Raw genomic sequence first — 24038 nt, 5'->3', positions numbered from 1 at the left:
CATAAGTGCCTTGCACCGTCTATACTGGTAGGGGTTCGATGAGATGATATCGGGATTAAGGCAAGTGCCCCAAACTTGGTTGCCAACTTCTCTTTACACCGAGTTAATCGGAGTATGATTTAGAAGCCTTGTTTCATGTGAAATGGACCAAGCATTTGGCTTTGCACAACAAACAACACTGTCCAAATTAAAATGACTATAGCAGAAAAGCAATTGGGGCATAACAGTACCCAATTGAAAAAGCTTACAATACGCTGAAAATCCATATTCAAGTATGAGAAAATGGCTAAGCATAACATGTGCAAAGCCATCGAACGACTCTGCCGTGCACCAAAACTGGATTTTATGTCAAATCACGAACTCATGCATCATGCTTAAGTCGTCGGACATGTGGACACTACTTCTTTTGATGCGTTTCTAAGCAATAAAAGCATCATTTTTGACGCTTTGCATGTTGAAAGTCTTATTGTGAGAGTCTCTTCCTCACCACGTTGGTCAAGACCAAATCTGTATTGACAACCGATTTCTCTTGTACCTGCTGGACCTCTTTGGTCATAACTATTGGGCAGACAACCCCTTGGGTTGCTGGCAAGTGAGAAGTTGATTCAGGTAACATATTGTAAATTAATTGTGTGAGGTTCTCCATTTGCGTAGCCAATATTTGGACCCGTACAGCTAGCTTGCGAAATCGTGTCTCAAAAGTTTTCCAGTCCTGTCAAGTGACGAACTCCCTAGCATCCGGCAAGTTACTATCATCCTCCAGAATATCAAACACACTCTGAGGAGGAGGTGTAGATACTCGCAGAGAGAAAGATAGACTACTTGGGTATGCATCATCCATCCTAGTTGCCACGTGAGTACCCTCCGCGAGAGTATCCGGCCACCCGACATCCACAGGTGAAACAAATGCCAAGTATTCAAAGTCAAACATGTGTTGGTCATCAATTTCCGCACTCATGGCAAATCCATGTTGTGCAATCAAAAGAGAAAATAGTACCTTGGAGTGTAAAAAAGTTCTTAGCCGTATCAAACACAAAGGCCGGTGATGAGCCATACTAACTTTTGCTCGCGGTCATAAAGAAGGTGAATTTCAAGCCAAGGAAGAAGTCCTGAAGAGTTGAAATTGCAGAGGAATTTCAAATTGCCGATGACCTTGAATGTGTCTCAAAAGTCGAGATTCCTAATAAACTCCCTGGGATCGGATGCAGTCTCGCAAGTTGCAAGTCACCGTATGCCGACTTGATGAAGGATCTTGCAAATGTTGGTTGCCAAATTCTGGTCCACAATTTCCGGTCTTCAAGGCCCGTGGAGTGTCGAAAAATAGCTGAAGAACAAGCGTTCAAATGCACTAGAGATAATTGTAAATTCTGCAAGTTCAGAAATTCTGCCGAAAATAGAGGCCGTGCCGACAACATGACCCTTGTTGGTATGCCGAGCCGTGCCCGAGCTTCACAAGAGGGAGGAGGGGGGTACCCCGCTGTGGGTACCGTCCCTTGGATGGTGAAAAACCCTTGGCCTCTAACCCCAAACGGGTTGGTCGCCCATGGGGTGTGAAAAAAAGACCTCACACAGGCGATGGCAGCCTGACAGGCAGCGCGAGAGCAAGTCCTGAAGGTGAGGGGGAGTGCTGCAAGGAGAAACAGGCGCCGCCCTTATGTCGAACCCTGCTCAAAATCCCGGGGCGCTCCTATTGAGCCGGCTCGCGGTCGATATGGAGCAGCTTCACTCGGCGGCTCTCCTTGCCAAGGGCGCTTGCCCACGCAGTCCGGCCTTCTTCGTCCCCTTCACATGAGATGGTCTCCACGCCCTCAGTGACCCCGACATGCAAAAAGCATGCAAGACCACGGCTGTGCCTTCCCAAATTTAGAAACCTGGCTCTGATACAAATGTAAGACCTAAGGGAACTGAACATAGGATCCTCCTCCCTACCGCCCCTTATATAGGCCTAGCTCCTAGCTCTTGCCCTAAGCGGATCCCGAGTCCGCACTGGTCCAGTCCAAGCCCTTGGCCTAGGTCCCTGACCCCCTAGGGTGGGCCTTGCCCCGTAGGACCCTTGTCCTGACACTTGAGGTGGGAACCCGGCCCAAGCTTGAGGTGCTTGTCGTGCTTGCTCACTAAGGTGCTTGAGGTGCTTAATGACTAAGATGCTAAGGTGCTCCATGCCTAAGGTGCTTGAGGGGCTTGAGGTGTTCCACAAAGTCAACATCATCCCTACTCAAGGAGGGAGAGCCCTCATTGTAGGAGCTAGAGAGAGAACACATACACCCTCCCACAAGGCAAGATTGGTCTAAAGAGACATCTAGACACTTTTCAAGTTCCTCTGCGCGTTTCCCTCATGGTGTACCTATAGCCTATAATTGGTTGGCCTCTGAAGGTATCCAATGATAAATTAATTAAATAAATTAATTGTTTATGCATTCATCAAGTCCTCTCTCTCAAAGGGGTAAGAAGGTCACTTGTCCTAATGCTACCCTTGTTGCTTGGTATGCACTAAGCATGTGATTCATCAGGCTTGAGGAGGTCCAATCAGGTGCATGCTAATGCTAGAAGAGGGGGTCGACCAAAGCAAGGAGGGGGCTAGCTTGGAGGTTATACTCTCCTACACACACACACACACACACACACACACACTCATTGTGTCAGGTGAAAAGTGCAAGAGCTCCATGTCCTTTTTCAAGCTTGTAGAGAAATAGGGAGCCTACACCAACACTCTTGGCTATGGAATGCAAATCCAACCAAGAGCCATGCTCCAATGCTTAAGCTTGCCATCTTCTCCATCTTCATTACTATGCTATTATGTATGCTAAGCAACAAGATTGATGATAAGTGAGGAACTATTTCTTTCTCCTATGAATGTTTCATCTTCCTCTTCCCTATCCTCATTCCCCACTATCTCTCTCCACCTTTGAAGGTGTTTGAGGCCTTGGGATTGAGGCCGGGGGATGGTTAATTGTTTTTAAAAGTCTATGTTATGCTCGTGATGCATGAAGATTTCCATCTTCATTGCATCACCTAAGTCACAAGGAACACAAAGATTGTAATGTACCAAGTCTCCCTTGATGAGATAATCTATAATACAAAAGCCTATTGGAGGAGGGACAGGCTCCACATAAATTCAGTCTTCAAATGTTGTCAAGTTCTCTAAACTCTCTCTCTTGCAAAAGTATTGTTTGCGCCAAGTTAATAAGTATTATGGTTATGTTCCTACCATTAATTAAGTTTGTTTGGCGAACGAAGCAACAAGCGGCCGTTTCCAGAGAAGGATCACATTTTTCTGAGAAACCATTGTAAAATTCTTTTGTAAGGAAGCATCTCTAAGCCTAGAACTTGTCAAAGTATGTATGATTATTCTTATGGGAGCAATTGTATATTAGAGAGCCAGTTAGATGTTTATGAGCTTATGGCCGGACAAGCCCTTTGTAAAGACCTAATCTATAAAGGTCATTTCTTGTAAGTTGGAGGATAATATTTTTAATGGAGAGCTAAGAAGACAGCGTATGTTTGAGAGCTCCTTCTTGTTCACACTTGTAATCTTCGCCATTGCCGCTACGGTAATCCAAATTCAGATTTGTTTATTGCATTGTGTTCCTCTCATCTTGCTCTTCCATTCAAGTATAATCATTCAAGATTCGGTGTAGGTTTTCAACTACGAGTTTGAGACCTTAAATCGTTGTTTTGAGTATCTATATGCGTGTTTTATGTTGTCTTGAACCTAGGAGGGACTTTAGGGACCCTAAAATGACCCATTAGGATCACCTGTTCGTTGTTTTTTCTGACTTTGGGACGAACGATCGTGATCATTGTACCTCTCCAGAATGCTGTGATAGTGATAGGATATGTTCCTGATAATCCCCCGTGGCTTCCCTTCAAGTTTCATGGTATTCCGATATGATTTGCATGGTAAACGAGCGTGATGAGTGGAGAGCTGTGTAGGAGGACATAGGCAGATTACTTGGCGGTAATGCGTTTGATTTGCTTGTAGAGCTAGTAGTTGCATCTCTTCGAGTTCACTTCATTAGGAATGACACCCTAGTGAGTTTCCATGCCTCATCCGATTCGCTTCCCTTGTATTGATAAATATGTTGATGCTTGACAGTTATGCTATGGACGTCCGTTGCGGCGACCCGCAAACATTGGCGCCGTTGCCGAGGAATGCACCTTAGGTGATGAGTGACCGAGTGCGCAGTTAGACTCCTTAAAAAAGATTAATCTAAAAATCCATTTTACACCTTAGTTAGGCTGCTAGACAAGGGTTTAGAGCTTAGTGGAGTCTAGAGCCAGTGGACCAGCTAGATCCTCTATGAGGAGATTTAGGTACCTGTGAGTGAGTGTGTTAAAGCATTTTTGCTCTTCAATTTCTCTAATTCGATTGAGTACTGAAATCTCACCCGAAATCCGTCGTGTTTGTTTTGTTTGATTCATTTTCTTATGTTCTTTCATTTCTGTACTTAGGAGTAGGATAAGTAAATCACATTCTAGTCAGATTTGGGGCAAAAGTCACAGCCAAAAAACAAGAAAAGCCATAATTTTGGCCAAAAATGCCATAAGACTCTGAAATTCTGGAAATCTGACCAAGAAGGGTTGATATTGATTCAAATCACGAAGTGGTAGCACAAAACACTAGGAAACACTTGTCAAAGGGAGCAAACAAAATTTCATCAGATTTGGCCCAGGTACTACGATCGCGATCGGTGTACCTCAAAGTCAAAATTGTACAAGATTCGACATGTGCCTTCCTGATAAGATTCTAAACAACTTTGTCTAAAGCAACCACACCCAAAAGCATCAAAAATCAAGGAAATCAGACCACTTGGATAAAACTAGCCTGAGAGACCCAGAAAGTGAAAAATCTTGGCTTTTGGTGATTCAAATGCAAAAAGACTTTGGGGATAGCCTTAAAACATCAGTGTCTACAAGCATGCCAAATTTGGTATGATTTGGGCTCAGAAGTACGCTCGCGATCGGTGTACCTAAGTGCCAGATTTGGACCAGATTTCATATGTGGGTTCCTCAGGTGTATACAAACATAAATGTCTAAAGGACCTAGAGCCTGAAACCTCAAAATACCTGTCAAACCATCTGAATACAGATCCAAGTCAAAAATTGCTAAACTAGATTAGAAATTGACTTTTGGTAGACCAAAACACATCAAAACTGGGAAGAAATTATACAGAGGGATAGCCTGTACACAGGACAATCCCAGGTCTCTCAAATCCCAAATCAAACATCAAAATCAAGTCAAACTGATAAATTTGGGAAAACAGGCACTTCCAACCAAGAAATGGTAAAAACTTGACTTTTTTGAGTCCAAATACAAAAATGTCTGGCAGACAGTCTTAAAATAGCCTAGTGAACAAGCTCGTGAAGTTTCATCTCATTTGGACCCAGAACTACGATCGTGATTGGTGTACCTCTGGCCTAGATCTAGCTCATTTTTTGACTTGTTCATAGACCTAGACTATTTAAGATACCAGGAGTTGTCAAAACTCAAATTGGACATACTGTCAATAATCTGCAAACAAAATTGTGTTGAGATCATTTTGAAGTGTTGATTTTGCTGACAGTTGGAATGATACAGTGATCTCATAGCCATCCAGTGTATTCATTTGCAGAGACCGATCAAGTAACAGTCCATGCAGTCCGCAGGAATTGGAAGATCTTTCCATCTCCAGGTAAGAGGTTTGGATTCAGTCAGTAAATCCCACTTTCTTCATGTTTTTGAGATCGGGAAAACAAATCAACACCAGACACCTGAATTTAGCAGATCAAAAAAGTGTTGCATCAACAGAGGAGAGTGTAAACCAAGGGATAGTACGACCGTTAGAGCCGATCCTTAAAGAAGGCATCTCCAATACTTCTTCAGAGAGATCTTCCGAGTATTTCACAGGACACTTGGGACAAATAAAACTAAACGGAAGAGTAAACATGGTAGCAGGACCATGAGACCCCTCGGCCACACTAAAGCTATTGTTCATCAAGTATCAATATGACAACAAGCAAGGTGCCAAAATATACAAAGATGGTATGGACCGCTACTGTGTGAAAATAGAAGATAGACCAAGTGAGTTCAGGGACTTAGTGCCTGTGAGCTATAGCAAAGACAGGTACCTAGATGACGAGGGTATCATGTACTTGGTAGTCCTGAATCCTAACATTGTAGACAAGTGGAGATTGATAGGTACAAAAGCCAAAATAGACGAGGAACATGAGGAAAAGGCACCAACAATGAGCTTACCTAATGCAAGATTAAGGCGAGAAAACTAAACGTCGAGAATCAACACGGATAATGTCTACTTGGGGTTATACAAGTATAATAATGGAGAGAAAGATCTCTATTATAGATGTGAGGAACCCTACGTCGGAGAGATGACTGAGCGAAAAAGACTTTATGTCTTCACCTACACAGAGGGAGCGGAAACGAAAATTGCAGCATACGACAAGTATGGAAGACGATATGCAGCAATCAATAAAAAAGAATTGTAAGGATATACATACTTTGGGGGACCACTTCATCAGTATTATGTCACTCCAAGCCCACTAAGACCAACACCTACAACTATCATGCCAGAAATGTTGACCACAGGTGGAGGGAGGACTCATGTAGCTGATTCTTTCAGTCGACCTCATTAATCGATGCCAAGCCCCATGGGAACATTACATTCCAAAGAATCAATGGCTATGAATCGAGGTAGTCCAGTTCCTATCTCTACACATACGGCTGTAGGTCCGACATTTGCAGCCATCCCATCACATTTGCCTCCTAGTAGTAGACTTGGCGCGGGGGAGCCAACGAGAGCAACCTATGACCTCCATGATGCACGAGAACGATTAAGTTGAGACACGGGAGAAATGAGATTGACAGCAGACCATAGACGGATCAGGCCAAAGAAAGTCTTAAGAGTAGAACAGATCATTGATTTCCATATTCAATCCGAGGGATTCGGGCTGACCTTGGAAGGGACGGCCTTAACACTACAATGGTAACCTAACAGGACATAATAGTGTCCTTTCAGGGTTTTGGGAAAAATTTCCAAAACCATAGTAGATCCACTCATTTTGAAAAATTATTTAATGAGCTTATAGTTCAATAACTACTACATGTGGAAAAAATGAGAAACTTGTAATTTTTCTCATCCCTTGGTCACTACAAGCCTCCAAAGTTGATGGAACAGTGCATTTTGCCCAAAACAACAATTTCTTACCGTTGATTGCATATAAATAAGAGTGGGGATTTTTGTAGGACATGAGATAAAATGCCCCGTCAACTTCAATGGGTTGGTGACCAAAACATCTGGCTGCTTTTACCTCACTAATTTTTTTTTGAACAAAAAAAATAGGTACAAAAAGTTGCATTTTTGCCATTCTGCGGACCTATCATCAAAGTTTCTATAGTCATGCTCAATACAGATACTATATGCATGTTTTCTTAGTTCCCTTTGGGCATTTGGATTCAAAAGGAGCCATGAAGCATGTCAAAAGGCTAATGGATCTCTTACAATTGGAACCTTGGGGGCAATGATAAAGTGCTAAATACAGCAAACATGAAAAAACTGGGTTTAGCATTATGACCTCTAAAAACCCATAGAAACTACTCAATATCTAGCCAAGTTTTTAGTCTATGATAAGATATGGTTACTACCTACAAAATACACACAATTGGCCTAAGAAACTAGCAATATTGAGAAAGTTATACTTGCTACTCTAAAATGTATCATATTCTTCAGCAAATCAAAAAACTCAACCATCATCATATACTATGCTATATAGCATATTAGGTCCCCCAAAACTCAAGGAAGATTAGCTTTATGTTATACATTACACTTACACAATCAAAATTGAATTTGGATATCAAGAAAGCCACCAAAAAAATCATAAAAGTGCTAATTTTGGCCAAAAAACAGGATTATGCAATTCTTGTAAATTGGTCATACCTTTCAATTTTAACACTTAGCTCTCCCTACAAGCATCAAAACATGTTGAGAACTATGAAGGCCTAACCTCTAGCCATTTAAATGTCACAAACATGAAGTTTAGACTGGTATAGTTGCCAAAAATTGAAAAAAAGCCAAAAACAGGACCCATTTTTTCACACAGTTTAGGTTCAAAAATGTTGTGCAAGAGTAAGGTTAATGGTGAGATCGATACTCCAAAAAAAATGCTACGTTTTTTTCAGCTCATAAGGAAACTTTGTGGATATATAGCACCTAGAAAATCATTTTCATACTCTTCAAATAACTCAAGCAAAATGGTCACTTAACAGGACACAAAAGTGTCCAAGGACATAAAAGTGTCCTGTTACCATTCTAGTGTTAACATGGTTTCAACCTTTAAACCCTGAAACTTTTCCGAATATTGAACATGTATTGCGCGAGTTCGTGGAAGAATTCTCAAAACGGGGTATAAAGCATAATAGTGTATCGCAGATATACGCTTTTAAACAAAGGGAGAATGAAAAAGTGAAGGAAGCAACCTTGAGATTCAAGCAATACATTGAGAGGTTCCCAAGGAGGGAATTACCGTAGGACGAGATATTGTATGTGCTCTTCATTGAAGGAATTAGGAATGAAACCTTGAAAAAGGACCTTCACTTGAAGGCCTGTAGTACATTTCAACAGGTTACAAGGGAAGCGTTGTATCTTGTCGATAACTGCAAAGCATATGGGGAAGTGTCAGAGGATACTGATTCAGTAACCAGTGGCTCTTCATCGATTAAAAGCAACCCCTCTACCAAGAAAGATTCTCAGGCATCCTTGATGTCGATAGCTGATCAATTGATAGAGGAGGTCATGAAGAGAATGCAGCAACATATGAGATCAAATCCGGTGATGAGACAGACTCAGACGAGGAAGTGTGACATATGCGAGGGGGATCATCCGACGCCGTGGTGCACACAACAGTCGAAAGCACCACTTGCGAATGGACGAGTACTGAAATGGTGCGCCATAGAACAAAAATGGACAAATCATAGCAAGGAAGAGTGTTTTTATAACAAAAACTATGTGAGGGAAAGACTGTATGGGCCTCCAGCAGGAGCATCCCAACCACCTCCTCCAAGATATCAAGTTGGACCAAATATGAATATGGTAGCAGGAGCAGACAGACCTCAACCTGTGTTGGGTCAACAACCTCCATTATCACAGGAAAATAGAGCCATGATTAGGTATGCTCAACCTTGTGAAACATCAACAGGAACAAATAGTACACTTCAAGTTTCTTATTACGAGGAACCGAATGAGTCTTACACAACAGAACCTAAATCACAAGTATACGCAGACGAAGCCTATCAACCGTGGGAAAATGGCGAGGGAATGACACCACCAACGTATCTAGCACAACCTTCGAGAGATCAATATTTGGTAGACGAAAGAACGTTAATGTTCATCGCGAACCAGAATTATAAACCAAGAGGATATCCTAATAGAGCAGGACAACCTATGGGACCACCTCCTCAAAATCAAACACCAATTGGAAAGTGCTATAGCTGTGGAAGTACGGATCATTGGGAGCGTAACTGCCCATTCAAAGGCAAAAGAGTGAAAAATTTTGGGTTTTGTGACGGATCTGGTGTGAATCACATAATGCCAGTGAGGGCAAGATTTTTGAAAATGGGGCCTCTAAACCCAAACCAATGGGCCTACCCTCACAAAATGTTCATAAAGAGGTACGCACACTACTTGGGGCACCACCTTCTTTTGGGAGTGGAGAAGGAAACCAATCAAAATAACACTTGCACTCACCCACTCAAGCAACACAGTTTGAAAACCCCTTACTCTATATACACTTTGGACACTTGACACCATAAACGATTATGCAACCCAATGCCGTGCATCAAATTAAATATGCAATTTGTGGAATAGCATTCACCTTCTCCCCATAAGAATACCCATGATACATCCAAACTCCTCCTCTCTCAAGCACTCATCAAAAAATCATGCGCACAAGTCTTGCCTCTCAAACACACAAGAGAATCACCTACATCGAACTAACACACTTTGCATAGAGAGCTCATCTCCATCTATGCAATGCCGTGACACAAATAAAATCACCATGAGAGGTAGCCACATGCATATGTAATGAACAAAAAGAGAGTTGGAGTGCCAAATTTCTTTAAACCAATTGAATAAGTGTGGAGAAACAAACCAATGGTAAATTGAGAATAGAACACTTACTTGATTTCTTGCATGCCTTTTAAGGGGAAGACAGACGCTGGCTAACCATCACGAATCGCGACACTTGAATGTTTTGAAGATGATTTAATGATCATTAACATAACCATGAGAGAGATCATGATGTATTTACAAGTTATTGAGGTGCTACAAATGATTTATTGGGTTGATGGAGTAAGAGATTGTAGAACAGAAAAAGTGGAGGATAGAGTTGCACTTCCTCCAAAGAGGAGGGTTAGGAGAGAGGATGTGAAAGAGGGAGAGTTGGGGTTTTCTCTACTATTGATACCTCTTGTAAATTAGTAGTAGAAAAATAATATATCCATCTTCCATCCCATATAGATAAATTACCATGGAAAATCAACTCTCCACTTGTCTTTACCAAAGATTATGGTCCATCTCTACAAGTCTTCTATGCCCCCTGCATAGGTGGCCTAATATCTCTTAAGAATATACATATAGTTTTTCTCCTTTCAAAAAAACTCAAATTGTATATTCTTTTCACAAGACAATAATATTGGGCCCTCCTCTATTTGTTTAAGCATCATACCCTTTTGAAAAAGCATGATTCCCCTTGGATGCATACAAGGAAAGGGCCCATACAAGAAGATTTGGAAGCAAAAGGTTCCCTAACCTCGTGTGGACCTTCCAAACCTAATTCCTTGGTGCATGGGCGTGAAGAATAGTCCAAATTCATATCAAACATGTTGAGAAGGTCAAATTTTACTTTTGAAGCATGTCATTCCGAGCTACAGGTAAAAAGTTATGGTCAAAATAGTGTAAATCTATCAGATTCGCAGCAGAAGGGAACTGTAAATCAAGTAAATCAAGAAGGTGAGATCTTATTTTTCCCCTACTCATCTTTTAGAAGAGCAATGAGTGTTCAAGGTCACTTGCATGTGATGGGACCAACCTAAAGATGCTTTCTAAATGCCAAGACAGACAAGTTGAGATACCCCGCAGGAGTCACCCGTAGGGCCTCATGGTGGGGCCCACCTACATTATGTACCCCTATGGAGCCTTCACGGTCTAAAATGATATTTTTGGTGAATAAATAGCCCATTTTATGTCCAATGTTCAATGAGTGGTCAAAGGACACTTAATTAGGGCTAATCACTCACCCTAATTAAGTGTAGCATAATCCCACTCCTACACAACTATAAATAGTCTCCCTTGGAGAGACTCAAGGACACACACCTATATTTTCAACTTCATGTTGTTCTTGATCAATAGTAGAGAAAACCCCAACTCTCCCTCTTTCACATCCTCTCTCCTAACCCTCCTCTTTGGAGGAAGTGCAACTCTATCCTCCACTCTTTCTGTTCTACAATCTCTTACTCCATCAACCCAATAAATCATTTGTAGCACCTCAATAACTTGTAAATACATCATGATCTCTCTCATGGTTATGTTAATGATCATTAAATAATCTTCAAAACATTCAAGTGTCGCGATTCGTGATGGTTAGCCAGCGTCTGTCTTCCCCTTAAAAGGTGTGCGAGAAATCAAGTAAGTGTTCTATTCTCAATTTACCATTGGTTTGTTTCTCCACAATTATTCAATTGGTCTAAAGAAATTTCTCACTCCAACTCTCTATTTGTGTCACGGCATTGCATAGATGGAGATGAGTTGTCTATGGAAAGTGTGTTAGTTCGATGTAGGTGATTCTCTTGTGTGTTTGAGAGGCAAGTCTTGTGCGCATGATTTTTGGATGATTGCTTGAGAGAGAAGGAGTCTGGCCACAACCATCCATTCCAAATGTTGCCAATGATGATATTGATATTTTTGTTGATCTGCCTATTGATTTTAAACATGGCTCGTGTCATGTTTATGATGACGATATTGCTGATAATGCTTTTTCTACTTCGGAAGATCCCGTTACTTATGATGAAGCTATCTCTTCACCACAAAAGGATCAATGGCAAGAGTCTATGGAAGCAGAGTACGATTCTCTTATCTCTAAAGGTACATGAATACTAATTGAATTACCTCCTGGTCATACAGCTATTAAATGTAAGTGGGTGTATAAGACAAAAGTAAAAGCAGATGGATCTTTTGACAAGTTCAAGGCGCGTTTAGTTGCAAAAGGTTACTCCCAAGTAGCTGGTGTTGATTATCAAGAGACTTTTTCACCAGTTGTTCGCATAACAAGTGTTCGAGTTTTATTGGCATTTGCTGTTCAATTTGATTTAGAAGCTCATCAAATGGATGTGCGAACTGCTTTTCTTAATGGTGACTTGGAAGAGGAAATTTATATGGAACAACCAGAAGGGTTTGTTATTCCAGGTAAAGAAGACCTTGTTGCTCAACTCCATAAGGCACTATATGGTCTCAAACAAGCTTCGCGAGCCTGGTATACAAAATTTGATCTTTTTCTCACCTCTAAAGGATTCATCTCTTGCTTGTCAGACCCCAACTTATACATAAAATGCCAAGGTAGCAGTTTTGTGATTCTTGCTCTTTATGTGGATGATACCATCCTTGTTTCCAATGATTTGGGATTTCTTCAGCAAGTGAAAAAGTTATTGTCTTCTGCATTTGATATGGTGGATCTTGGAGAGATTCACTCTTGTCTTGGCATTCAAATCCAATGGAACTGTACAAAAGGTATTTTATTCCTTCGACAGTCAAAGTTTATTGCAGATACTATTCAGAAATTTGGTATGGAATCTGCACATTCAGCCAACACACCTTGTCTTGCGAGCTCTATGAAGAACACTTCTGACAATGGCGGTCAACTTGTCACAAATCAACCTTATGCTAACTTTATTGGATGTCTTCAGTTTGTTGGCATGAACACTCGTCCTGATATTCTGTTTGCTGCTAATTATCTTGGACAACATCTTGCATGTCCTTCTCTTAAGCATTGGCTTGCTGCAAAGCGTGTATTGAAATACTTGAAAGGCACTACAAATTTTGGTTTAGTCTATCGACGACAACTCACATCGGATTCTATGCTATCTCTTTCTCTTTTGGGTTACATAGATGCAGACTGGGAAAGCTCACATTTATCTATGCGATCTACTAGTGGAAATTGCTTCTTTATAAATGGTTGTCTTAACTTGTTTCTTGGACCAGCAAGAAACAACGTTGTGTTGCAGTTTCTACGACTGAGTCAGAATATGTTGCGGCATCACTTGCAGCTCGTGAGTCGATTTGGCTTCGACAAATACTGGTTGATATTGGTCACTCTCCTCTTTCTAGCACACCCTTGCGGTGTGACAACCAAAGTGCTATTAGTCTTGCAAAAGACTATGTTCAACATAATAAGTCAAAGCACATTGCTATCCATTATCATTATGTCAGGTATGAAGTACGCAAAGGAACCATTATGGTTGAACACTGTCCAAGTGAGCAGATGATTGCAGACATTTTGACCAAAGGCCTCAACGAGTCACGTTTCATCCTCTTGCGCTCGGAGCTTGGAGTTGCTTCGGCCTCACTCTTTCTAGATTAGCTTCTTTGCTATTGTAATAGCTTTGTACATATGACATTGTAATCTTTTAGGTACCCTGCACTATGCACACTCCACATTTGCACATTGTGATATCTAAGTCACTTGAATATTTGTATATAGATGCACAATTCACTTTCACATCATCACCGCTGGTTCATATTTTCACATTGTATAGGGGCTTGGGTTTTTCCCTTGAACTCCCCAAGGGTTTTTTCATCCAAAGCTAGAGAGCTTTGTTTGAGTGGGGGTGTTGGAGCTATATATGGCTTACTCTACTGAACTTGGTCTCACCTATATATTTGTATCTTGTCCTCAATATGAATCAGTCTTTGGGAGCGTATATGGTTTGTCTCTTGTCTCGTCTCTCTCTCTTTCTCTCTACATCTCAACAATAAAAAAAGTTTTATCCAATGAATCCAAGGCAGAAAGCGTGCATACCCAAGGCAGGAGTGGACCTCAACAAATGGCAAAGGCGGACAATGGGAGGTAACTCCAACAACTCTTTGAAATTTTTGAAGGTTTTGCGCTACATTTTTGTGAGCTTTGTGGTTTCCTTCGGGTTGACTTAGAATTTAAAAGTAAATCTCAAAATTTGTAGGTGGGATTACACATAGCTTAGATTTTTTCAACCGCGTAAAGGCAAATTAGAATTTTTGTGGCAAATCATAAATATTTGTAAGAGGGGTTACACGAAATCTAGTTGAGGTGCAATGTTTTTTCCCAAAAACATGAAAAACTTAGGTATGAGAAATTTTAGGGGTAATTTTATTATATTTGAAGACTTTTACACTCAATTTTTTAATATTTTGTACGCATAGAGATATTTTCGAGCATTTGTCTATACTATGAGTTTTCCCTATAAAAAAAATAGAGGCAAATTTACTATAAAATTTGAAGGTTTTTACGCTTCTTTGCACTTTGTAGATTCTCTAAACTTTGATTTAGGTTTTCTGAACTTTGAACTTTGTAGTTTCTTTGAACTTTGGAGGTGGTCTTTCAATTTAAAAGTTAAGGTTGTGATGTTAAGTGTCATTCTTTTTACATCCATGGCTCAGTTGGAGCATGGCGATGTATTATTTTTTATGTTTCTAATTCAATATCATTGAGTGAGTGTTGAAAACAAAATTTTTAAAAAATTAGAGATAAATCTTGAAATTTGTAGGTGGAATTACACTAAACCTATGTTTTTTATGCAATGTTATCGATGTCCTAATCTTCAAATTACATTTTACAAGTGTGTGGCCCGTCCAAGAGAGAGAGAGAGAGAGAGAGAGAGAGAGAGAGAGAGAGAGAGATGCCCCTTTCCTTGGCACCCAATCCATTCTCTCTCTTTCTTTGCCTTGGCCTCCCCCCCCCGCCCCAAAGTCCTTTCCTTATGTCACATAGCAGGGGCCTCCAAAGTGCATAAGATATAGTTCAAAAATTTGTAGGTGGGATTGCACTAAACCTAGGTTTTTATCGAGCACTTGGGTACATAATAGTTTTCTACTATTACTCAATAGTCCATTATCTATACTCTTTATAATGGACCTCAAAAAACTAGAGGAAGGAGAGGGCCTCCACATGTCGCATTTTTGGTTTATTTGCATGGCCCGTTGGATCAATGCCGATATTAAGATGTTGAATCCTAGCCTTAAAAAATTGCATAAAGTAGTTCAGATTGCAACTCCATCCTTTCCCAACGACTTGCAATAGTCAAATTTGTGAGTCTAACAAGTTGTTGTCAATCTGTGTGTGTGTGTGTGTGTGTGTGTGTGTGTGTGTGTGTGTGTGAGAGAGAGAGAGAGAGAGAGAGAGAGAGAGAGAGAGAGAGAGAGAGAGAGAGAGAGAATGTAGAATATGCAAATCCAACATTTTTCAACAACATACAGATTGTAGTAGCCAAAATTGTGCACTTGATAGTTTGCATGTGTGTGTACACGCTCTGTGTGTGCGTGCATTTCACTGTTACAGAGTGTGTGTGTGTGTGTGTGTGTGTGTGTGTGTGTGTGTGTGTGTGTGTGTGTGTGTGTGTGAGAGAGAGAGAGAGAGAGAGAGAGAGAGAGAGAGAGCCTTTCCTTGGCAACTTGGTAGCCCACCAAAATGACTACAAAGCATCAAAACCTGTCTACCTCCAGCCAAGTAAGAGTCATGAGAAGCCCGTATATTGGCAAGCCATGGTTTTGATAGCATGGTGCAATAGTAGCAAGTTGGTAGAAATGTGGTACATTGTTATTGATTAATGAGTGGGGAGATATGGACAACTCAAATTTGTTAGAAGTCGTGTGAAGGATGAGTTGATTGCAACCGATCGGCCGAAAGCACTCCATGTGAAGAGAGAGAGAGAGAGAGAGAGAGAGAGAGAGAGAGAGAGAGAGAGAGAGAGAGCGAGAGCTATTGAGCAAGTCTTCAGCTTAAAAGAATTGAGAAATGGAGGAAAGAAGGTTATAAAAGAGATATCAAAGACTTACTTGTGATTCCTAGGACTACTATTCCATTGTGTGTGTGTGTGAGAGAGAGAGAGAGAGAGAGATTTAATTACCATGCTTTTCTAGAGAGATAGAAAGATAGAGAGAGGGCGTACATATGCATTGTTATCTTTCTATAGTGATTCCAAGGTCTACGTTTCCATTGTGTGTGTGTGTGTGTGTGTGTGTATGTATGTATGAGAGAGAGAGAGATCCAATTGTCATGCTTTTCTTGACCGCAACAATGCGCGGGTAACAAACTAGTCTCTATAATCAAACTTGGTAGCATTGCTAGATCAAGGTAGACCAAAAGGACGACACTCTCTCTCTCTCTCTCTCTCGAGTCTCTCTCTCTCTCTCTACCTACACACACACACACACACACATCCCAATAGAATTAGAGCACTCCTAATGTTGTTGAACAAGGACTAGCACCTAATATCTATGAGAAGCTCCCAATTTTGTATCAAAGAATGCTTTGCAAGATCTATTAAGAGGTTGATTCATACATCAATTTTAGAGATGCAAAGACTATACATGTATGAAGAGAGTATTGAAAGTGTTCCACTTGGAAGAGAAGAAAGCACGGTTATTTGAAAGTAGATAGACGAGACATAAGAAATTATACAACGTGAGGGATCACGAAGGCCCACTAAAATTAAGGAGAGAAGGAAGTTTAAACACGGACCTACGTTCATATGTCATTTTTGTTGTGGTTTAATATAAAATTTTAATATCTATTATATAAACATAATCATAAATGCTTTATAAGTTACGGAGGGATTCACTTAAACAAGGTGAAATGTACATATTGTTATTTTAAAATAAAATAAAATAAAAACAAAGTAAACTAAAAATACTACAATAGACGAATCTTTAAAAAAACAATAACAAAAGAATAATTCAATGCTTTTACAAGAAAGGGTGTATCTATTAAGCATATGACATAATAAAACAATTTAATGAAATGGACCTTTTTGAGGTCCTTCAATGAATCAACTCTTTCTCATAATATTTTTTTTTTTATTGAGTCAAACTCCTATAATTGTATTCCTTAGTCCTCTGTTCTGTAAGGAAGTTTTCTTTAGGGAAAAAATGTGACATTTAAACATGTGTACAAATAATCTCTTTATGTGTGCAAATGCAAAGAAAAGATTCATACGGGAGCAGTAAGAAACTCACTTTCAAGAGTCACAATTTTTGAAAAGATCAACAGACTTTGAAAGGGAAACCATCTAAAGCAAATGCAATGAATATATTTCAAAACGTAGGTCATGGAAGCCTCTTTCGAAAGGATAGACTTCAGAACGAACGAAGGGATAGGCTATGAGGTATGGGCTATATAGTAAGAGCTATGCCTCTCTTACTATAAAATTGAAATTTCTATAAACCTTTACGTTGGTAAAGTTTACTTAGCTTTGAGTGTTTTTTTTTGGGCAAGAAGGCAGTAGGAAAGTGGTAGAGAAAACGTGCAATTCTCTCACCATTAAGTAGTTACCCTCACATTAACTTTTATAGTGACATTTCAAGTCATTTCAAGCCTTACTATATTCATTTGAACATTTTCATTATGAAAATGAATGTGTGTGTGTGTGTGCGTGCACATGCATCTCTCTCTCTCTCTCTCTCTCTCCATTAAAGTGTTTGGGAAAAAATATTTATACAGACATATAAAATTTCTTTTCTTGAATATGCCTGGAGAAAATATTAAAAATTAGATTTACTTTTCAAGTTTTTACATTATTTTTTTCTATTTCGAGGTGGAACTTCCCCTTTTCCCCTCGCTCTCAATTGATATTTTTGAAATTGAAAACGGCACTAGTGTTAGAAAAAACCCAGAATCTAGTGTGTTTTAACCGGTTAAAATTGAAAATTCCCAACTAGATTTTAAGCTTGCCTTTAAGAAAACCGACAAATTTACACAAGTTTTAGTGTAATTGTCGGCAAAAGATTCAAATTTTGACCTATAAACCGAGAGAATTTCAAGTTTCCTCTTATTTTGATTGTTTAGGAAAAATGTATTTTTCGAGCCATGAACGACAAGATATTAAGTTGAGACACATTTTTCTCGAGCACAGACCATTAACATGTCAAATGTGTTCTAATAATCATTTATTACAACAAAAAATGATGCCTTCTTGAGGCCATTGTGAAGTGTTTACCTTGTTTAACTTTTTGGCTTTTTACTTATTTTTTTTCATATTCACATTGTGAGTTGAGAGAATTTATATTAACTCGATAAGAATACAATTGCCCTTCAACCTGTTGGCTTTTTCAAACAAGCTTCGAGAAGAAGAGACTGAGCCATGCATTTGACAAGATAAGAATACAATTGCCCTTCAACCTGTTGCCTTTTTCAAACAAGCTTAGAGAAGAAGAGAGTGAGCCATGCATTTGACACTATTCGTGATCACGCTTACATTGCTACTTGCACGACATCCGTCAGCCTTACCCACCACCAAGACTCATGAAAAAAAGCTAGGGACTTTTCTTTAATTTTTTATTTTATTTGCTTTCATCGTACTCAAAATCTTGGTTGATTCCTCGTAATGAAACATTTTGGGCCACCTACATGATAACTGTTTGACTGTCTAAAACAGCCTTGAATAAGACATTTGATATCTATTAAAATAGTCTTTGATATTTTAGTTTGTAAAAGGTACTTGTCATAGTCGGTGGATGATACTTTGTGTACTTATTCCAGGATGCATTTGGTTCTCACTAGTTTTGTAATATTTTTGCTCTTCTAATATAATTTCCTCGCGCTTATGGTAAAAAGAAAAAAAAAAGGTACTTGAATTTCAAGAGTCTCACATGGTCCACTTCATTGAATTGTTTGAGAGTGCCAAACCAAAGTGACCTTTCACTCTTAGTTAGGGAAAGGTACTTTCATTTAAAGAGGTTCACATGGTCCAAAGTGACCTTTCACTCTTCATTGTTTTTTTTTTTGTGATATTTCACTTTTATAATATTACTTTCGTTTAAAAGCCTCACATGGTAGGCATCATTGAATTGTTTTAGAATTCCAAAGTGATCCTTTAAAGGGGGGATGAAATTTATGGAGAGTAAGTTTAAAGGAGTGCTTACAATCACATGAAATTTTTATTATGTTTTAATATAAAATTATATTAACCATTATACATACATAATCTATATATTAAAAAATATTCCACTTAGATAAAGTGAAACATTGCATATTGTAGAGTATGCAGGTAGTCGCCTACATTCCGGTAGTCCAGCTGTAAGATATTCAGGTAGTTCCAACAACTAACTCCAGGCCAGTCGAACCCAATCTTGATAGACAGCCGACCCGACCTTGATGTACTAGAGATAGCGTCATATAAAGAGAGGCTCTGCGCAAAGATAGGCAGAGGTGTTTGGGTTCATTCGGTATATTCCACATTGGTGGAGTTGACGAGCAGCTAGCGCAAGTGTTCTTCCTTCTTGCACTCTTCCTCTGGTCACCTAATCCCTCTTTTGACGTCTTCTCTGAGGCTACCTCTGTAGCAAAGCCGACCATGAGTCGTCCTCAATCACCACGCCAGCCTGGTTCTCCTCTCTATGAAGATGCCTCTATGCATCCAGAATTCCCATCTCAGGCCGTGCCAATGGGTCAGATTTTTCAAGCCATCTCTAATATGCTAGTCCAGGTCAATCACACCAATTAGAATATGCTAAACTTCCTATCCTCTCATACGACACAATCACAGCGGCCTGATTCCAAGATTAGACCAAAGCCTTTTTCTGGTTTTCCAACAGAAGATGTACTTACATGGTTGGACCATTTTGATAACGTGGCTAGTTATCACAGTTGGCTCGATGACCGTAAAGCAATGGAAGCCCGCATAGTTTTTGAAGGCGTAGCAGCCACATGGTTTATTCAGCAACCTGATGAAGTCAAATTCGACTGGGGTATGCTCAAATCTCTACTGATTCAGAATTTTGCTCACCAAAACATTACTCAGACGGCTTTACAGCAACTCAATGCTCTCAAACAACAGCAATATGAGCCTGTAGCACAGTTTGCTGTGAAGATGAATCAATTGCTTCTCTGGGCTGACCCGGCTATGTCCGAAGAAATGAAGCTTTTTTTCTTATGGCCTCGTCTTTCACATGATGTTTCTCGGCGTGTACGAGACCAGGGTCCCACTTCTTTTCATATGGCGATTCAAATTGCGCAACGAGTTGAAGGTATATCTCAGCCTGATGCCCCTTCTATGTCAATCCCCCAACCTACAACGCAGCGTCCTATAGGAGATTCCACACCCACTCCCATGGACATTGATGTCCAAAATGCTCAGTTCAACTCCCGACAGGCATTACCTGATAGGCGCACATTACTTGCTGACAGGCGTGCATTACCTGACAGAGATCAACAAGGGCGGACGAAATGTTTCTACTACAATATCTATGGCCATGCTCGACGCCATTGCCGTCATCTTCAGGCAACCCAACAACATTAGAATGCGCAAATTCAAACGGCGAATGCCCCTTCCCTAGCGGAATTGCCGAAAAACATCTAGGCGGGAGGATGATGGAGGGGCACCGCCCGCAAGTTCAAACAGCTACCTCTTCCGGACGCATGGTGTGTTCAATTCTACCTCAGCTCAATGACACATCACAAGAAGCACTATTAGACTCAGGAAGCACAATTTCTTCTATTAGTCAAGAGTTAGTTCAACAATTAGGTCTTCCTACATTCACAGCACCTCCTATCACCGTGTTGTTTGGTGATAATCATCAAACTTATCATTCACACACACAAATTCAGTGCACATTTCATCTAGCTCATAAGCAATTCACACATACATTCTATGTTTTACCGCGCCAATTGTTTCCCCTTACTCTAGGTTGTGATTGGTTTGTGAAAACAAGAGCTCGTTTACATTTTGATACGTATCAATTGGTTTTACCAAACACGCTTCCCATATCTATATTCAGTTCACACAAGGGCCCCAATTTTGTTCACACACAATACCATCTGGTAGATTAGCACAAACGTCTTCACGACATGTGAACACTGCTGCACAGGTTTCCAAAGCTCTTCAACTCACAAGCACACACTTCTCAGATAAATTTCCCAGCACATCATTCCATTAACACAAGCCAAGCTCCTCCTACTTCGCATGGCATCTCATCGTAGGTCGCCACTAGAGCAAGAACGCATTGACCTTGCTGTCGAAGATATGCTTCGAAAGGGGGTTATTCAGCCCTCTTGTAGTGATTGGGTCTCTGAACCCCATCTGGTCAAAAAAGAGGATCATAGCTATAGGTTTTGCATCGACTTCAGGCCCCTTACCACTAGGTTGGTAATGGGACACTTTTATGTCCTGTTAAGTGACCATTTTCCTTGAATTATGTCAAGAGTTTCAAAATGGATTTTGAGGTGCTATCTATCTAGAAAGTTGTCTCATGAGCTAAAAAAAACTTCACATTTTTTTGGAATATCAGTTCCATCTTTAACCTTGCCTTTGCACAACATTTCACAACCTAAACTGTGTGAAAAAACGGGTCCTATTTTTGGCTTTTTTCAACTTTTTGCAACTATACCACTCTAGAATTCATGTTTGTGAGGTCTATAATGCTAGAGAACTATCTTTAGTAGTCCTCAACATGTCCTAATGCTTCTAGGGAGAAATAAATGTTAAAGTTGTAAGTTATGACCAAATTACAAAAATTGTCAAATCCTGTTTTTTAGCCAATTTTAGCTCTTCTATGATTTTTTTGGTGTCTTTCATGATATCCAAATGCAGTTTTGATTTTCTATGTCTCATATTGTAACATAAAGCTAATATTCCTTGAGTTTTGGGACACCTAATACCCTATTTTGCATAGTAGACAACGATGGTTGATTTTTTCAATTATAGAAGAAAACGAAACATTCTAGTATATCAAGTATAGTTTTTTCAATATTGTTAGTTTCTTGTGACAACTACATGCATTTTGTGGGTAGTAACTGTTGGGGTATAAAGCCCAATGTGGTCGCCCAGGTCAGTGGGCGGGCCACCAGGTATGTACACATATTCTTTTGTAAAAACCTAATAAGAACTCACTATGCTCTACACATTACAGTAGAGCGAGTTCACCATATCATTGTGCTCTTCTTCTCGCACTCTCTCTCGCGTCGCACTTCCGCTCGTACTCCTTCAACTGGTATCAGAGCTCAGATCGAGGCTCAGGGCAGCACTGCAGGAGGCTAGAGTCACCAACTCAGATTGGAGTGAAGTTCGACAGGCGAAAACACGGCCCCAAATCTCGTGGGAAAACTCGAAGGGCCCAGTGTTGTCAGAATTTCATTCTGAGGTCATCTCGGCCACCGTTCGGCTTCGACAAAGGTCTGCGCAGGCCATTTTCGACTACGTGGTCTCGACGGGTGCAGATCCGACTCTGTAAATTTGGGGTTTTCGGCCTACGACTGCAGGTGTTGTGGATATCGACACTCCCAGAGTGTTGATTTGTGGCTGTCTACACATCGAAGGATGGCTCACAGTTCTTGGAGGCGTGTCACATACGACACGGGTGTATCTACACACACACTGTAGGCGACATCCACTAGTTCATCAGGTAGCTTGTGTTTGCTGCTTGATATTCCAGATTTCATCCTGACATTGCAGGTACTTCCACATGGGATGTATTGTCAGAGATGATGTATCTCTGTTGCGGGTTTGCTGGCTGTGAGTCACGCAGCAAACAACCGCCGCAGCGGTTACAACATATAGTGGGAAATTTGTGGATGTATGACTTTGTGGGAAGTCTATGTACTCTCATATTTACTGTAGCCTTTGTTGAGGGTCGAGTGAGGTTTTATTGAGCTGGGGGATTCTCGAATGTTGAGATCCTTTCGGTGATACAGGTCTTGGAGCGATCCCTCGAGCACCCTTAGATAGGCAGCTAGGATGTATTGACTGTGAGTTAGACAGTTGGGATTGCATCTTTGCTTTACTACCGTTGAGGCATTATCGCAGTCTATGCTTACAGGACAGTCAAAGACAGTACATGTGCAGGACAGGTTTACCCACAGCTTACAGTGTTAGAGAGACAGTGGTTTTTTGAGCTGTTTTTTGGTCTGTTTTTAGTATACCAGAGCCATTTTACAAAGGAGACTTTGCCGAAATTTCTGCAGAATCTGAAGCTTTCTTGGTTCATTTGACAAGTTGATATTGGTTCAAAGGTCAATTTACAGGGGAAACTCTGCCGAACTTTTCCCAGGAAAGTAAACTACTGTGAAGCGTAGCTATGGCTGGATCACAGGACACTGCTCTTTACAATATCAAGAAGCTAGATGGAACCAATTTCCCATTGTGGAATAGGCAGATTTGGCATGTGTTGGTATAAAAGAAGCAGATAAAACCTATAAAGCTCAAGGGGCCGATAAAACCAGAAGATATGGACGAAGATGAATGGAGCGAAATTGATGAATTGGCACTTTATCAAGCATGGTAAAAGCTGAGTGATCTTTATGAGAAGCAGAGTGCAGCTTCACAAGTATACTGGCTTAAGAAGCTTGTTGACTTGAAGATGAAAGAAGGGACACCTATGTCCAATCATCTGAATGAATTCAACACCATCTATAGTCAGTTGTTAGCTCAAGGTGTCAAGTTTGATGAACCTGTTAGAGCTATGTTCCTGTTGATCACATTGCCGAAAAGTTGGGACACTTTTCGCACAGCTTTGAGTAATTTTGCACCTCCAGATGGTTTGAACATAGCAGGTGTAGAAGGAAGTCTGCTTACTGAAGAAACCAATAGAAAGACAATGGACAAAGGCAAAGGAACAGCCTTAGTTGTCAGGGGAAGGACCAAAGAAAAGTACAAAGGTGGAAAGAGGAATCAGTCTCGTAGCAAGTCCCGCAGTGCTAAAGGCAAGAGTGACATAGAATGCTACCATTGTGGCAAGAAGGGTCACATGAAAAGAGACTGCAGAGAATGGAAAGCAGAAAAAGGCAAAGAGAAAGCTGAAGACCATGGT

At 40.4% G+C, this 24038-nt stretch overlaps 1 pseudogene; it reads left to right on the top strand.

The window, feature by feature from the left end:
* The first annotated feature begins 19588 nt into the window (after nucleotides 1-19588).
* On the top strand, nucleotides 19589-20533 carry LOC147457771 (uncharacterized; annotated as a pseudogene).
* Nucleotides 20534-24038: the final 3505 nt, after the last annotated feature.

Source organism: Adiantum capillus-veneris, chromosome 5 (genome assembly GCF_014529385.1).
Source record: "Adiantum capillus-veneris isolate H3 chromosome 5, ASM1452938v2, whole genome shotgun sequence".
Lineage (NCBI taxonomy): Eukaryota > Viridiplantae > Streptophyta > Polypodiopsida > Polypodiales > Pteridaceae > Adiantum > Adiantum capillus-veneris.
Note: the sequence above shows the minus strand (reverse complement) of the source record. Positions and strands in the feature narration are given on the sequence as shown.